General features: G+C 45.5%; 1 protein-coding gene across 3 annotated transcripts in view; it reads right to left on the bottom strand.

Annotated features, from left to right (window-relative positions):
- Positions 1-17,865, bottom strand: part of LOC149197039 (uncharacterized) — a 301,897-nt gene that overhangs the window by 13,237 nt on the left and 270,795 nt on the right. The gene's annotated exons all lie outside the window — the stretch shown is intronic.

The raw sequence follows: 17,865 nt of genomic DNA, 5'->3' as shown, positions 1-17,865 counted from the left end.
ATGTTTAGAGCCTCTAGATTCAGAAAGGGTGCTAAGAGATCTTCACGAGAGACTAGCAGGTGAGCACTTCACAAGAGATACCACTGCTCATAAGGTGATGAGAGTCAGTTACTATTGGCCCACATTATTTAAGGATGCTCACACCTATGCTCGAAAGTGTCCAATATGTCAAAGATGTGTTGGCCATGATAGGAAGTTAGCTACCCCGTTGCTACCCATAGCAGTTGAGGAACCATTTCAACAGTGAGTATTGGATGTTATTGGTGAAACTTTTCCGCATTCATTAAAGCAACACTGGTAAATCTTAACCGCGACTAATTATTTCACTCGGTGGGAAAAAGCAGTTCCGCTAAGACAAGTTAATGATCAAGAAGTCATCCAGTTTCTCAGACAAAACATCATAACCGAGTTTGGTGTTCACACATCGCTTGTCTTTGATAATGCAACATATTTTTCCTTAGTTAAGCTTTATGAGTTTGGATTAGAAAATGTTATTGTTTTAAAGCACGCATCAAATTAATACCCTCAGGTGCATGGTTTGGTTGAGTCTACCAACAAGAATCTAATCCGTATTAACAAGAAAATCGTTTAGGAACTAGCATAACGTTCCCAGGTGTTGCTTTGCTACCAGCGAGCCTGTTCAGTACCCCGACAAAGTCACCTCAAGGAATCACAAGCATCGCTTCGTTGCCAGTAGGCTTGTTTCATACCTCGCCGAAGTTGTTTGCTCCACCTCTCTGTGCATGAAGCCTTTCTCTTCTTCACCTCTTTATTTAGTTATTGATAGAATGAGCAAAGGCACTTATTTCGATTTTGGAAAGGATAATCGAAAGGGTTGTGTTTTGACAAGTCTTTGAATGTGTTTAAGCCAAGCAATGAATAGAAGAACCCATGTTTTAAACTGGGATAAGTGGCGAAACTAGGGTAATATTTATGATCAGTCAATACTTCTTGAAGGACTAAACTCTATGTTGCAAAGCTAGACCTAGTCAGAGAAGTTGAAGTATGTCCAAAGTGTTCCCAAGTGTTGTCACTGATTCAACACCCTTCAAAATTTGGCTATGTTTGAATTTTCAAGCCTACCTTCCATCATGTGAAGTGTCGCTTTTGGTCGTCAAGTGTCGTTTTATGTTTTCAGGCATATTTTAAGTGTCCACATCCCTTCCTAAAAGTTGTTGGATCACCAAGAGTAGTTATAGCACACTTTCTAGTCACAAAATGACACTTACGTGTTGCAATTGTTTATGCTCTACTTGTTGCACTTAGAGATTGTTGTGAACTGGCGTTTTGATCTATATTGCCTAGGTTGGGGTCCTATATGAATTTTATTAATGAGTTGAGATGTGTAAAGCTTGATCATACCCCTAACTCATTTTGTTTTTCCATGTTTCACTCTTCCATACTTAGTCATTTTGTTGACCTTGCAACTTTCCCTTTGGATTAGGAAGAGCGCACTACACACTTCTAGAGCCTAGTAGTGACCCTCCTTATCAGCTAGAGGTGCGCTCTGCACCACCCTAAGCCTTCCCTCTCTCTCCTGCACATTGCGCAATTCTAGTCAACAGCACACCTCTGCTTGTTGCTTACTCTTCCTCCTTGCACTAACCCTGCCCCTGTTGCCCAATTGTAATATTCCTAATTAGCCATGGCTAATTGGAATATTCGATTTTGCTCAATTTTGCCTTCTATAGTTATTTATAAATAAAAAGGTGAGGAAAGGGGGACATAACTCACTTTTTGAATAAAGTCACTCCCTAGTAGCACAACGTTGTAACTTAAAAGGGGAGCCAAGGGGGCCAAAGGACCACATAGAGAAGGGGGGCCACGTAGACACTTGGAGGGACTATGCAGATGGAGAAGGAGCATGTGGCAAGAGAGAGGCTATGTTGGAGGAGGTGGGCCTTAGGGTTTTGAGAGAGGCCAACGCTATAAAGGAGAGAGGAGCCTCCTCATTTTGATCATTCGATTATGTTGCATTTGAGCTAGTCACTTCGACTTAGAGAATGCTAGTTGTTTCGCCTGTCTGCAGCATTGTTTAGTGCATCGAGTGTCTCCGTTCGGAGATCTCACCCTTAGCCCTGGGGGACTTCGAGTGTCGGCTCGGGCAAGGTAGTTTCATCAGTATTTTGCAGGAGGAGCAATCTCTGGAGTTGAGGAGGAACTGAGCATTTTGATGACTACACAGTCTTGAGAAGGGAGGACGTAGTCTCTTTTGGTAGGAGCTCCAAATTGGGTTTATGTGGAGGATTTGAGCTAGGAGATTGAGCAAGGGATCAGCCCTTGCATATTGGAGGATTTTGGCAGAGTTTCGGGTAGAGTTTTGGAGGATTCTCTTTAGGGGCAGCGCAAAGCCTTGAGGGATTGCGTAGATCCCCAAGGGGGTGATTTTCGGGGGTCAACTATTTTAGAAAATCTTTCTGGGCTTTTCTGGGTTTATTCAGCAGAGGTTGATTCCAGAGTTTCAGCATTTTCTAAGGAGGGGAACAGCCCCAAATCCTCATTTGATTCCAGTAGTAGCAGCAGCACAGCAGTTCTCCGGCAGTTTGGACGCAGTTCAGAGAGAGGCCATTTCCTTACCATTCTGAGTGTATTTCTTCACTTGCCTTATGCAAGTCAAGGTGCTATCTTTCTGATCACCTCTTGTACTCTTTCCATTACTCAGTATAATAAAATGGCTTAGCATTTCTCTCTGCATTTCTCGAGTATCTGCTTATATTCCATGTATACATTATTGTATGTTGCACTACTGTTATTTCTCTGGTTGGAGTTTGCTTGTGTTTGAGGGATATCTTTGATAAGGGATATTACAGTGGTATCAGAGCATAGATCTGGCTCAGCCTGTGGAGCTAGCAGTCTATGACACCGAGGGAGAAGCCCTACATCTGTTACAGAGGTAGGAAATACAGAGATATTGAGCGTAGGTTGGAGAACACCTACGGAGAGGGAGACTGTGTTCGGGTGGTAGACACAGAACAGGAGGAGCCTGTGGTGGATGCAAAGCAGGAGGATCCGATGGCAGATGAGGACGGGAAGAGATTTGCGGACATGCTCCTCAAATCAGTGCAGGATCTGTCGAGGCAGATCGAGGTGATGGAGCAGAGATTCACGGCGGTGGAGGCTAGACAACGTGAGAACCCACAGGTTTCCCAGATTGGTGAGGGATTGGGTACATCCCACCATTTGCCAGAGCAGGGTGCCACTCAGCGTGATAATACTCAGCAGATGGCCTCAAATGCCCCTACACGCTCTACCATGCCCACTTTCCTAGGAGCAGACATGGGGGCCAGAGCACAGCAGGAGGCAGAGCCCGGTCATATGGGCAATTATTTTGCAGAGTACCGAGCCTATGGGCAGGAGTTCAGGGATGCTCTCTCATTCAGAGACTTTGTTCAACTCCAGCAAGATAGTAGATCCTGCAACCATCACAAAGGGTACCGGCATTATCATGATGGAGACACCCACTGCACAGCTAGTAAATTCCACTTGCTTACGTTTGATGGCTCATCAAACAGTTTGGCAAAGTCTTGGGTGGAGAAGCTGGACATCTCTTTCCAGCTTAACCAGATGTCGGAGACAGAGGCCATCAAGGTGGCGACATTACATTTGGATGGTGAGGCCCAGGACTGGTGGTTCCATGGGTTGGTTACACTCGAGCACTCCACAGTGATGACATATGCGGAGTTCACGAGGAGACTGAAAGAGAGGTTTGATTGGAGGGATCCGGAACAACACTTTGTTGAGCTGACGAGGCTCAAACAGACTGGGAACCCAGAGACCTACATTGCAGACTTCTTGAGGGTTTCAGTGATGGTGCCAGATCTATCCACGGCACAGAGGATCTACATGTTTGTTGAGGGGTTAGCAAAGCCACTTCAGGGTCTAGTCAGATCCACTAGACCAGCCACACTCTAGGATGCTATTAGCAGGACCCGGGACTTACAGGATGCCTTACCCAGGACCCGGGACTTACAGGATGCCTTACTCAGGACCCGGACACCTTACCCCCAGAGACAGGCTTTCCAGCCTAAGGGGAAGGATGTGAGGATTCCGCCTCCAAAGGGGAATCCAGGACGAGCACAGATTGATGATGATGCTAGGAGGGAGCTGAAGAAGAAGCGGTTGTGCTTTACCTGTCAGGAGCCATGGGCACCGGGACATAGATGTGTTGCTGGCAAAGCACATTTTATTAAGGTCTTCTCCGAGAGCAGCGAGGAAGAGGATGAGGAGGATGATGTGGAGGTAGGAGATAGTCATGCCGCGCAGGATCCTTTGCCACCTCCACCACCAGCAACAAGTGGTGCAGCTTTTGCACCTACCAGAGGGGCCCTTGCTGCATTGCAAGGAGTTCCCAAGTATTTGACGCTACGCGTATGGGGGACAATACGTGGCCAGCAAGTATCAGTTTTGGTTCACAGTGGGGCAACCCACAACTTCATCGATGCACAGATGGTTGAGCGGAGAGGTATACAAACAGAGAGCTTCGATGGATTTTTAGTTTTGGTCCCAGGAGATCAGACCATTGTGTGTGCTCGTTATGTTCTAGAGTTATCAGTGACGATGGGCACCTACACATTGACTGATCACTTTTTCGTGGTCAATATTCCGGACACCAACATGATACTGGGTGTTCAGTGGCTTATCACTCTAGGGAAGGTCACAACAGATTGGAAGGCCCTAGAGATGGAGTGGGATGATTAGAAGACAGAGAGGCATGAGAAGATGCGGGGACAGCACACATATCCGCCTCACACTGTTTCGGCTCATCGGATGAAGGCAGTCTTCCGGAAGGGAGACGTAGAGTGGGCAGTGGAGCTGCATGCATCAGAGGCAGGGACTACAGGGCAGACGGTGCACCCAGAGATACAGTCCATCCTTGACCAGTATGCCATAGTTTTTGGGGAGATTCCAATGGGACAGCCATCAAACCGAGGGTTTGAGCACACCATTGAGCTTGAGCAGGGCATACAAGCAATGATTACTACCCCCTATAGGCATCCCAAGGCCTATCAGGATGAGATTGAGCGGGCCATTCAAGAGTTGCTGGCTCTTGGGCACATTCGGCCGAGCACGAGTCCTTTTGCTTCTTCCGTGGTGTTGGTGAAGAAGAAGGAAGGCACATTGAGGATGTGCATTGACTACAAGGCCCTGAACAAGAAGACCCTGAAGAACAAGTACCCCATACCTAGGATCGATGAGTTGATGGATGAGTTGAGAGGAGCACGGTTCTTCTCAAAGATTGATTTGAGATCTGGGTACCATCAGATTCGCGTGAGAGAGCAGGACATTCCCAAGACCGCCTTCAAGTGTCACTATGGGCACTTTGAGTTTTTGGTGATGCCCTTCAGGCTAACCAACACCCCAGCTATATTCTAGTCCTGCATGAATCACATCTTCCGCAGTCACTTAAGGAAGTTTGTGTTGGTGTTCTTTGATGATATTCTCATTTACAGCAGGACTTAGGAGGAGCATCTCCAGCGCATTGAGACAGTGTTGCACATCTTGGAGGAGCAGCAGTTCTATGCCAAGCTCTCCAAGTGTGAGTTTGGGTTGACAGAGATGTTGTACTTGGGACACATCATAGGGGTGGACGGAGTGAGAGTCCATGAGGAGAAGATCAGGACCATCAGAGATTGGCCAGAGCCGAGGAACATGACAGAACTCCGAGAATTCATTGGCATTTGTACTTACTACTGGAAGTTCATCAAGATTTTCTCACAGCTTGTTGCACCCCTGACAAATCTAACAAGGAAGGGGGCATTCAGTTGGTCGGATACAACACAGCGAGCCTTTGACAGGCTCAAGGAGGTTATGAGCAGCTGCCCAATGCTTGTATTGCCGGATTTTTTGTAGCCATTTGTTTTGGAGTGTGATGCGTCGAGAGAGGGGATCGACGCAGTGTTGATGCAGGGAGGTCACCCTATAGCCTTTGAGAGCCAGAAGCTCCTTCTGCATGAGAGGTTGTATTCTATATACGACAAGGAGATGCTGGCCATTATGCATCCATTGGCCAAATTCCGACAGTATTTAGTGGGTAGCAAGTTCAGGGTGAGGACTGATCACAACAGCCTCAGGTTCTTTTTGGAGCAGAAATAGCTACAGGAGAGGCAGCAGAAGTGGATCAATAAGATCCAAGCATATGACTTTGACATTGAGTATGTCAAAGGTAAGAACAACGTGGTAGCAGATGCCCTTTCACGTAGACTAGCCACGTTGTCTCTTATGAGCTTGGACACAGACTGGAGGGCTCGACTTTTAGTAGAGTACTCCAAGGACAGATTTGCATGTGAGATTCTGGATGGGCAGGTGGCGGATGACAGGTACAAGGTAGTCGATGAGATCATCTACTATAGGGACCGGATCTTCTTGACTAAGAGATCTCAGCTCAAGAAGAAGATACTCCATGCATCACATGATTCACCATTAGCCGGCCATCAGGGGTTTACCAAAACCTACAGGGCCATTAGAGAGAGGTTCTCATGGAAGGGCCTCAAGGAGGACGTACTCCAGCATATCCGGGAGTGCGATATTTGCCAGAGGAACAAGGGGGAGATGAGCCATCCCGTAGGATTATTGCAGCCTCTTCCCATTCTGGAGGGGAAATGGGAGTGTATTTCGATGGATTTCATCACAGGGTTGCCCATGGTGCAGGGCAAGGATTGTATCTTTGTCGTCGTTGATCGACTGACAAAGTATGCACAATTTTCGCCATATCCGCACACTACACAGCATCGCAGGTGGTCGAGCTGTTCTTCAGAGAGGTCTTTAGGCTACATGGTCTTCCTAAGACTATCATCAGTGACAGGGACAGCCGTTTCATGGGCGGGTTTTGGCAGGAGCTTTTCCGGCTGGTGGGGACGGAGTTGACACCGAGTACCAGTTATCACCCACAGACAAAAGGGCAGACAGAGATAGTTAACAAGTGGCTAGAGGGCTACTTGCGTAACTATGTCAGTGGACAGCAACGAGCATGGCTAAAGTGATTGCATCTAGGGGAGTACTGCTACAACACTACACATCACATGTCCATTGGTATGTCACCATTCTATGCTTTGTATGGATATCATCCTTTATCTTTTGCTGACGTGATGTTTGGTGCTAGCAAGGCTCCAAGAGCCAAGATTTGGATCCATGAGAGTCAGGATATTCTCCGAGCTCTCATGGATAATATGGCTACAGCGCAGAACCAACAAAAGTTGTATGCTGACAGGGGTTGGGTGGAGAGACAGTTTGAGGTAGGGGACTTGGTCTACCTACGATTACAGCCATACCGACAATCGTCACTGAAGCAGAAGGGAGCTAAGAAGCTCAATCCCCACTTTTATGGGCCATACAGGGTGATACACAGGATTGGACAGGTTGCGTATGAATATCACTGCCCTTGGTCTACCTACGATTACAGCCATACCAACAATCGTCACTGAAGCAGAAGGGAGCTAAGAAGCTCAATCCCCGCTTTTATGGGCCATACAAGGTGATACACAGGATTGGACAGGTTGCGTATGAGTTAGAGCTGCCCCAAGGCAGCGAGATTCATAACGTTTTTCATGTATCATGCTTGAAGAAGGCAATGGGGCAGCAAGTGACAGTGACAGATGAGCTACCACCCACAGATGATGAAGGGCATTTTGTGCTGCAGCCAGAGGCTATTATTGATACCAGGGAGAGGCCGCTGTGGAGCAAGATGGTCCGGAAATTCTTGGTGAGGTGGAAGAATTTACCGAATGAGGATGCCACTTGGGAGAGTGAGAAAATTTTGCAGCATCCATCACTTCAGTTGCTTGAGGACAAGCAACATTTTGCCGGGGGACACTATAATATTCCTAATTAGCCATGGCTAATTGGAATATTCGATTTTGCTCAATTTTGCCTTCTATAGTTATTTATAAATAAAAAGGTGAGGAAAAGGAGACATAACTCACTTTTTGAATAAAGTCGCTCCCTAGTAGCACAACGTTGTAACTTACAAGGGGAGCCAAGGGGGCCAAAGGACCACGTAGAGAAGGGGGCCCACGTAGACACTTGCAGGGACTGTGCAGACGGAGAAGGAGCACGTGGCAAGAGAGAGGCTACATTGGAGGAGGTGGGCCTTAGGGTTTTGAGAGAGGCCAACGCTATAAAGGAGAGAGGAGCCTCCTCATTTTGATCATTCGATTATGTTGCATTTGAGCTAGTCACTTCGACTTAGAGCGTGCTGGCTGTTTAGCCTGTCTGCAGCACTGTTTAGTGCATCAAGTGTCTCCATTCGGAGATCTCACCCTTAGCCCCAAGGGACTTCGAGTGCCTGCTCGGGCAAGGTAGTTTCATCAGTATTTTGCAGGACGAATAATCTCTGGAGTTGAGAAGGAACTGAGCATTTTGATGACTGCACAGTCTTGAGAAGGGAGGACGTAGTCTCTTTTGGTAGGAGCTCCGAATTGGATTTATGTGGAGGATTTGAGCTGGGATATTGAGCAAGGGATCAGCCCTTGAATATTGGAGGATTTTGGAAGAGTTTCAGGTAGAGTTTTGGAGGATTCTCTTCAGGGGCAGCGCAGAGCCTTGAGGGATTATGTAGATCCCCAAGGGGGTGATTTTTGGGGTCAGCTATTTTAGAAAAGCTTTCTGGGCTTTTCTAGGTTTATTGAGCAGAGGCTAATTCCAGAGTTTCAGCGTTTTCTAAGGAGGGGAACAGCCCCAAATCCACATTTGATTCCAGCAGTAGCAGCAACATAGCAGTTCTCTAGCAGTTTGGATGCAGTTCAGAGAGAGGTCATTTCCTTACCATTCTGAGAGTATTTCTTCACTTGCCTTGTGCAAGTCGAGGTGCTATCTTTCTGATCACCTCTTGTACTCTTTCCATTACTCAGTATAATAAAATGGCTTAGCATTTCTCTCTGCATTTCTCGAGTATCTGCTTATATTCCATGTATATATTATTGTATGTTGCACTACTATTATTTCTCTGGTTGGAGTTTGCTTGTGTTTGAGGGGTATCTCTGATAAGGGATATTACACCGATGTTGTGCATTAAGCACTTCCAGTGGACAGTGATGCCCCTCCTTTTGTCTTAGAACTGCGTCATGTGCCTTCCTTGTGGCCCTGGCCTTCTGTTGTAGCAGCTACAACCAACCTCCAAAATTTTGGCTCGCATGCGAATTTCAGAGCCTACCTTGGATCTTGCGATCGATCATCCTTGGTAACTTGTTGTGAAGATGATGATTTCAAGCTCCCCTCCTTGATCTTAAGAGTTATCCGTGTTCTCATCTTTTTGCAGCATGTGTCATCTTTGGGCATAGGTGTTGTTGTTTGTCATGCAAAGGGAATGTTGTTTTGCTTCAAGGGAAAGTATGTGTGCATGAGTGGTTGTTATCACATAGACATGTTTCACACTCACTTCACGCATTCTTGTCACGAAGGTTGTTGCATCAAGCAAAGTATGTCTTATGCATTCTGGATGGTTTATGTTGTGTCACTAAGTGTCTCTGTGCGATCACAATCAAGTCCTATCAATGTTTACATATGTTTCACTGATCTCACACTTAGTCATTTTCCCGAGCAACCTAGCCTCATCTAGCTTCCCGAAATAGCGCGCTTTGCTTTTGCAACCATCAAGCTTCCTCCCTTGCCTGTTGAAACCCTGCGGTGCACAGAGACACCAACCTCCCTTGCCTGTTGAACCCCGCAGCCCCTAGAGACCCCAACGAGCACTTCCCTCCAAAAATGCGTAGAGCAGTCAGGCAGCCAGCAATGCTCTCCAGAAATGCACAGAGCAGTCCAGCTGCACTGCACTCAGAAATTGCACAGAGGTGTCCTCCCAGGACCCCCATCCTGCAGCAGTGTCCTGTGCCTCAAAACTGCACAGTGTTGTCCAAGTTGCCCTATCTGTCTTGCATGCAGAAATTGTGCAGACGAGCCTCCCAGGGCCTCATTCCAGCAGCAGTCATTGTTCGTTGAAATTGCGCAGATCTACCTCTCAGTGACTACAGGAAAAGGTGACATGCTGAAATCACTTCCAAGGAGTTGAGGAGAAGGACCAAGGAACCAAGTAATGGAAAAGATCAGGACCGCATGCAAACTCTGTCAGATGCATGATCATCTTGAGGGTAAGTATGGTAAGTAAAGAACACCTTTCGAAGTACACCTCTTAGTTGAGTTTGCAGGACTACTTGTCATTGTCATATCATCCTATCCTCAATAACATGCATGTGCGCAAACACGAAAAGTCATTTTATGTGTTTCTTCTACATGTCTTGCTTCCTTTTCACTTGTTTGACCAACTGTCGTCTTCGGCATGTTGATTGCTATGTCATGCTTGCAACCTCATTCTGGTGATGTTGAAGGTTGTGTTTGAGTTATGCTCACTATGTAAACATCTATCGCACTCACACACAATGTTTTAAGCACTGTCGTGCAAGTGTCGTCATGGTCGTCCGAATGTCTATCTCAAGTGTCGCGCTTGTCGCTCGCACTCATCAGTTAGTCACACTGAGTGTATGTTGTCTTGATGGTTCGAGGTGTCTTGTCGTCAAGTCATGTCAAGTGTGTATTTGCAAGGTCGTGCATGCACAAGTTCACTCGCTCACACACTTAGTCATTTTGCTGAAACTTTGTCGACCGGATCACCCTCCAACAGTCGGACCTCCGCTGAGTTGCACTGCGCAGTCTCAGCCCTTAGTGATCATGTACTGCTGCCCAAAATTGCGCAGAGCTTGACGCTGCCTCTTAGGCAGTCTACACTGCAGAATCCTGGAATCAACTCGACTGACTGTCACCCAGAACAGTGCAAAAGTTGCTTAGCAAGCCATCTCAATCTGTGTTGCCCACAAGAAAATCTATCAAGCCTCCCGTTGGTCAACCGGAGAGTTTGACCGGGCAATGACCCCAGGGTTCACTCCAAAATATTGCGCAGAAGCTGCCAGCATACCCGCTTCCACTGACTGAAGAAATTGTGCAGACATGTCGGATAGACACCCGCTGCTTATCACTACATTGTCCTTAAAAATTGCGCAGTTTTGTTAGCCAGCGATCTTGTCAATCGACCTACTGCTGCTCCTTAAAACTGTGTAGCTTTCATGGGTTGTCTCCCAACATCCCGCTCAGCATAGAAACTGCGCAGGGATGTCCTACAGGCCAGCCTCCCAGTTCTACGCAATTTCAGCCAACAATCTCCCGTTGCCAGCCTCCCCAGAGAATTTGTGCGATTTTCACTGCCAGTGTCCTCCCTGTTGCCTGCACTACCTCCCTGGAAAATTTGCACATTTTTGCCCTCCAACTGAGCAAGATCCTGCAAATCGTCACAACTGTTCTACACTGCTCATCGCATCCCCCAGTGACCTCTGCGCAATTTTACCTGACAGTTTCCCAGAGCCTGCATCTCGGCCTAAAATTTGCTTTACGCAGTTTCAAAGCCTTGTCCTCTCTCCTGGTCACCTGCACCCGAAAGCGAAAGCTGATGCATCATGGTAGGCTAGGAGATTTCTGGATTTGATGTCATCTCGTCATGAGTGATTGCAAATACAGGTACATGGATGAGACATGGCGCGACAACGAACAGGATGAAGGAGTGCATGCTAGGAGACTTGTTCGCGAACGGACGAACACATGGAGCATGCCAAGTACAAGCGAAGGAGAGACATGCACGTGCAACATCAAGCGAACACCAAGACCATCAAAGACTCCGCACACCTTGCCATGCAGAGGTGAAGCTATGATACACCAAGAGCACACTCATCACTCAGCAACATTGCAGCTTGACATGGACACCACCAGCAGCATGAACATACCAGCACTGTCATGTTGAGTCATGTCATGAGTCATCTCGGCCACATCACTATTGTGGGCCATACTATTGTAATCAATGTAATGTAACATGGAAGTCCAAGAGACCCACATGTAAAGTTGAAGAGTCATGTAAGTCAAACAGTCATGAGGGAAGTTGAACAGTCACAAGGGTCAGTTTCACCATTGGCTATATATATTATATACCCCTCATTTGTACATGAAAAATACTTTTGACCTTGACTCCTCCCACATATCCTTGAGAATCTATAATCTTTTCTTTGAGCGAGCAATGGCTCCAACGCCCCGCTATCGGGTTTAGTGATGTAATGGTGTACGGATGTGTCTTGGAACTTTCGCTTAATTCAGAAGCCCGTTGACAAACCAACACCTTTTAACACATGTATTGTATTCGTTTGTAAGATTATTCTTTAGATGCTTGTAATGCATGTTGCTTTAACCTGTATTAAAACAGTTGAACTATTTCGGTTGTTTTAGTACATATGCTATTGGAAATGTGTTGTATCAGTTGCTAACGCTGTCTCGCCCGTGTGGGCTATCCTGTCGAACACTCGAAAGATTCTTTCTTGTAACCCTATTATAACGCCCGTTGCACTTGTGTGGACTATTCCGCTGGGTGTTGTATGTGCTATCTGTTCACCTTGTATTTGTGACTGTCGCATCCGTGTGGACTACTCCGCCGGAAGCTGCGCATGTCCTGTTGTGTTGTGTGTCTCTAGCAAAGTTGGGACTATTTCCTTTCAACCTGAGACTCACTTCCACCCTCTCCCTCTGTAGTGAAAGAACTTTGACACAAGCGGCACTAAGCACTCACCAGGCACGCAAACATCGTTGTTCAAAAACAAAGTAAACCACTCTCGTGTGCTGACAAGCAAGAGCTAAGGCAAATCTTTAAGATAATGGCAATTGAGCCATCATACCGGATGGGACTCCTACACCTAACGAGGTGAGGTCTAGTTGGGACTTCATACCAGGGAGATCCCCTGAATGTTGGTGGGTCTAGCACCGTCTACATTTTTGGCACTAGAAGGAGGGCCACATGACAAGCTGAGTCCTCACATTCTGTTTTGAATCTCCGCATACTTATCATGACTAAACACAGAATTTCTCTTCCTCTTATGGAAATGACTTTGAAATCTCAAAAGAGCTCTGGAATAAATTGTCACATAAAATATACGATAGTGGAGGCCAAGTAGCCTTGGTTAGACATGCGGTTGGCGTTGTAGGCTCCTGTGAAAGGCATGAAATCTTTGAAGATTACATGACCTGTGCATTGTTTGCATACATGCTTCGAGGGCACCCACTGCATTGGTATGCCACGCTACCCGAAAAATCTATTCACTCTTTCCATCATCTGGTCACAGAGATAAACCGTGATTTCAATCACTTTGACCGTAAAGCGCTTAATAAACAAATATTGAAATTACAGAAAGCACTTGATGAATTCGTTGAACAATTTTACATGCGCTTTCGTAATCTTGCATATCGATTTCCTGAAGATGAAATTGATTGGGAATTCCTCAATGGAAGATTTAACTATCTTCTTTACATATCTGAAAATCCGCAATTCTTAGAATCATTCGATCCCCGCTCAGCATACTTCAGTGATGGAGTTGCACAATCTCAAGCGGACACAGGTGTTGTCACAAGTGACTAACCACCTTCCCCTCAGCAAACAGCTCCACCACCACAAAGTGATGTGGGAGAGCGTGCACACACATCTGTTGAACTATCACATCCTCCCACCCCACCTGCTCTTGATATCTCCGCAGATTTGGCTTGCAAGCCTGCTAAGTTATCATGTGGACTTGTTACCTCAACCTTCATCCCCACGTTCTGTTGATCCTCCGGATTGTACTGTCTTGTGTTCTTCCGTTCCGGACTCCACACTTGTTGTGAACGAGGATCAAGTTGTCGACGAAGTCGGTGTTGTGCAACCAACCTGCGTTATCATTCATGATGAGTGTGTGCGGGAATCTAAAGAAGAACCCGTGGTGAAGGATGACTCCCTTCCATTTGCGCCTCATCCGCTCTATCCTAGCATCTCTTTTGATCTTGCCACTTTTGATCCTCCTTGTGAAAACTCACTTCCGGATGTTTCTACTTCCGATTGTTCACAGGACATACCGGATGTCAATCTGTCATTACATTGAGGAGAGAACACATCTTCCTTTGAAAATCTGTCCCATCTATCATCTGTCATTTCTAAAAACACAGAGGGTGAACATCCTTGCTTCTCATCTACCCCTGTGCATGATTCATCAAATCATGAGGATGCTGACGAAACATCCTGAATTTCCTAATCGTGGTTATCGTGATCCCTGTACTTCTTCATTTGATCACAATGTTGATTCACTCGCTGTTAATCTGTCTAAGCCACTGGTCTCCGATGATCTACATATTGACGGAGTGGAAACCCCGTAGGCTCTCAAGGCACTTCAGCCTGAGCTGATGGTTATGTCAGGCCCTCGCTGTCTTGTGGTTAGTTCCACTTCCGATCAAAAAAAATCGAAACACCCAAGGCTCCTCACCACTCTCTGCTTCGCATTGAAGATCAACCAAACACCCAAATTTCGCTTCCTCCACTCGAATCACATGATCCCATCGCTCAAGCTTTGGAGGAATCTTACACAACAAGCGCGCTTGCAAAGCATAAGATGTTGGTATTTCTCATGTTCACTCATATGTCACAGTCCAAAGAGTGTGTATGTTTACTGTCTGCACGCAGTGCATCACAACACCATGGTATGTCTACAGAATGTTTGTTTTGTGCATTCGCTCTTTTCTATTATGTGGATGTTTTAGAACTCGAAGCATGTTGGTCTTCGCTGATCTATCTTTCTTGTTCGTTGGTTTACATGCATATCTTTCTTGTTAACCATGCCTTCACCAACATGGGCCTTCACCAACATGGGCCAGCCAATGCACCAGTGGCTGCATTGGAAATATCACTTCACATGAGTAGGCCCATGCACTGTTTAGCATAGGAGTAGGAATAGTCTTTGCTTCTTGGTTCTCTTTGCTTTCTGATTTGCATGTTTGTTTTCTTGCTTACTTGGTTTGGTTTGCTTGCTTGCTTGCTTTACTTGATTGTTTTGCTTTCACTTTTTTCTTTTTGCTTTCTTTGCTTGCTTTCTTTCGCTCAAGCTTTGGAGGAATCTTACACAACAAGCGCGCTTGCAAAGCATAAGTTGTTGGTATTTCTCATGTTCGCTCATATGTCACAGTCCAAAGAGTGTGTATGTTTACCGTCTACACGCAGTGCGTCGCAACACCATGGTATGTCTGCAGAATGTTTGTTTTGTGCATTCGCTCTTTTCTATTATGTGGATGTTTTAGAACTCGGAGCGTGTTGGTCTTCGTTGATCTATCTTTCTTGTTTGCTGGTTTACATGCATATCTTTCTTGTTAACCATGCCTTCACCAACATGGGCCAACCAATGCGCCAGTGGCTGCATTGGAAATATCACTTCACATGAGTAGGCCCATGCATTGTTTAGCGTAGGAGTAGGAGTAGTCTTTGCTTCTTGCTTTGCTTTGCTTTCTGGTTTGCATGTTTGTTTTCTTGCTTGGTTTGGTTTACTTGCTTGCTTGCTTTACTTGTTTTGCTTTCACTTTTTGATTTTTTCTTTCTTTGCTTGCTTGTACCTGTAGGTTAGCCTCTCGTGAAACTGTGTTTGGCTCTCAAGACAAGCTGGGCAAATCTAAGAGGACTTGTACAATTATCAACATCTGGTTATCTATTGTCCTCTCTCTTTATGAAGAACTTGTTGTCTTCAGTCGATGATGCCTTGATGGAAAATACATTCTGTTCAGAGTGACTCTTGGTGAAAATGCAACGCTTACGCTCTAACCAGTACCACCTACTCCAGTCAGTTGTTTTGGGTTAACCCTTGTCAGCTCAGTCAAGCAAAGTAAGGTGACGGGGAAAACCTTCACAAGTATGTCAGAAGTATATATAACATACTTCTCTGAAGGAACAACCTCTCCTGCTCTCAATAAGTCGAGATCCCTCTTCTGCCTCTGAAATAAATAAGTGTCTATGCTGAGTTCCTTGAAAAAAAAAAATGAAAAATGAATAACACGAAAAAAGAGAACGGCTTCTTGCGCAAGGAGGTGATGCAAGTAACTCCGCCGGGGTTCTGACCAGGCTCACTGGCAGCGAAGCAATGCTTGTGTTCCTGCATGACTCTGTCAGGGTACTGTTGATTTGGGGTAGCATCCGATGTGATCTAGCCATGAAAATTGGTGGAGAGGCTAAAGCACATGAGATCTCCAAGACCCATAAATGGTTTGGGCAGATTCTTCCTGATTTAGGAGATATTAAAATAATTAATGTTTTTAATGGAGTTCTTAAGTTTAAACTTAGGAAAAATAAAATATTAATGGGTATTAATATAAAAAATGGGTTAGAAGGTTCTAAAAGACATGGATCAAGCCAAATCTAATTTTAGCCGTTGATTAGAGATGTAATCTCGGTAGTTGAAGAACCAACAGGGAAAGTATAAGAGGAGGCTTAAGGGTCAATTAGAGATTACACTAGAATGATCAGTCATTCGATTTACTAGAGCGGGGTTTGCTAAGTAAAGTCGAATCAGTGATCAATAGGGATGGGCAGTGAGTAATGGACAGAGAGGCAGAGATAGTGCTAAGAGAATAGTGCAAAAGCAAAGAGGCAGATGCAAAAGCCAGAGCAAGCCACACAGAGCCCAGCAGAGACAACGCAAAGGCCAGAGGGCCTGCGTCATCCACGCAGAGGGCAACAGTAGTGACGCAGAGTGTCCCAGAGGCAGCGCAGTGCCTTAGAGTGCTAACACAGAGGGTTCTAAGGCTAACACAGAGGCCAGAAGGGCCAGCACATTGCTTCAAAGTTGTTGGAGAGGGTTTCGTGGGACAGGTTTTCTGAATACCTGTTTCTGAATAGAGAGGTATCACTGTCAGTTATTTTTCTTTGTCGGGTGAGCCAGTTTGGCACCCAGTTGTACTCAAGGATATACTGCATAATAATAAACCCTCAAAATTGTTGCACCTGTTTTCCCGCATTGGGTTTTTCTAGGGACGAGTTGTCCAAAAATAACGTGACACTTGTGTGTTTGTTTTCTTTCAGTTGTCGATCTGTTGATGTTGAGACTATATTGTGTTATTTCGTTATTTATATGTTTTAAATAACTTGTTCAAAATTAACAAGTAGAAGAAATAAACCAGAAGAATACAGATTAAATTTATAACGGATAGACTTAGAAATTTCAACAAGTATTGTCCAGGCCTGCTAGCAACGGAGCAACACCAGAGATGAAACTTAAACTCTGACAATCATATTACTTGTGCACCAATATACCCCATATCCCCAATCGAAACAATGGAGTTGACTTGGCTTGGAAAGTGTGTTAACCGATCAAGAGCATGGAAGGTGCTACATCTTTCAACCAAGCTAGTGTGGAAACCACGATGATCAAAGAATCGAACAACATTTCTAAAAGGGTTAGACTCACTTTTCACGAAACAAGGTCCATTTAGAGAGTTGGAGTTCTACCAGTGTGTCGCGCCAAGTGTTGTCGCGGCTATAACCACCATCCAAAATTTTGGCTCACATGCGAATTTCGGAGCCTACCTTGGATCCTACGATCGATCATCCTTGGTAACTTGTTGGTAAGATGATGATTTCAAGCTCCCCTCCTTGATCTTAAGAGTTATCCGTGTTCTCATCTTTATGCAGCATGTGTCATCTTTGGGCATAGGGGTTGTTGTTTGTCATGCAAAGGGAATGTTGTTTTGCTTCAAGGGAAAGCATGTGCGCATGAGTGGTTGTCATCACATAGACATGTTTCACACTCACTTCATGCACTCTTGTCACAAAGGTTGTTGCATCAAGCAAAGTATGTCTTATGCATTCTGGATGGTCTACGTTGTGTCACTAAGTGTCTATGTGTGATCACAATCAAGTCCTATCAATGTTTACATATGTTTCACTGATCTCACACTTAGCCATTTTCCCAAGCAACCTAGCCTCATCTAGCTTCCCGAAACTGTGTGCTTTGCTTCTGCAACCATCAAGCTTCCTCCCTTGCCTGCTGAAACCCGCAATGC

The sequence above is a fragment of the Pinus tabuliformis genome, chromosome 2_2 (genome assembly GCF_031772625.1).
Source record: "Pinus tabuliformis cultivar Carrire ecotype Pingquan chromosome 2_2, CPIR1, whole genome shotgun sequence".
Lineage (NCBI taxonomy): Eukaryota > Viridiplantae > Streptophyta > Pinopsida > Pinales > Pinaceae > Pinus > Pinus tabuliformis.
This window is presented reverse-complemented; position numbering and strand designations above follow the sequence as displayed.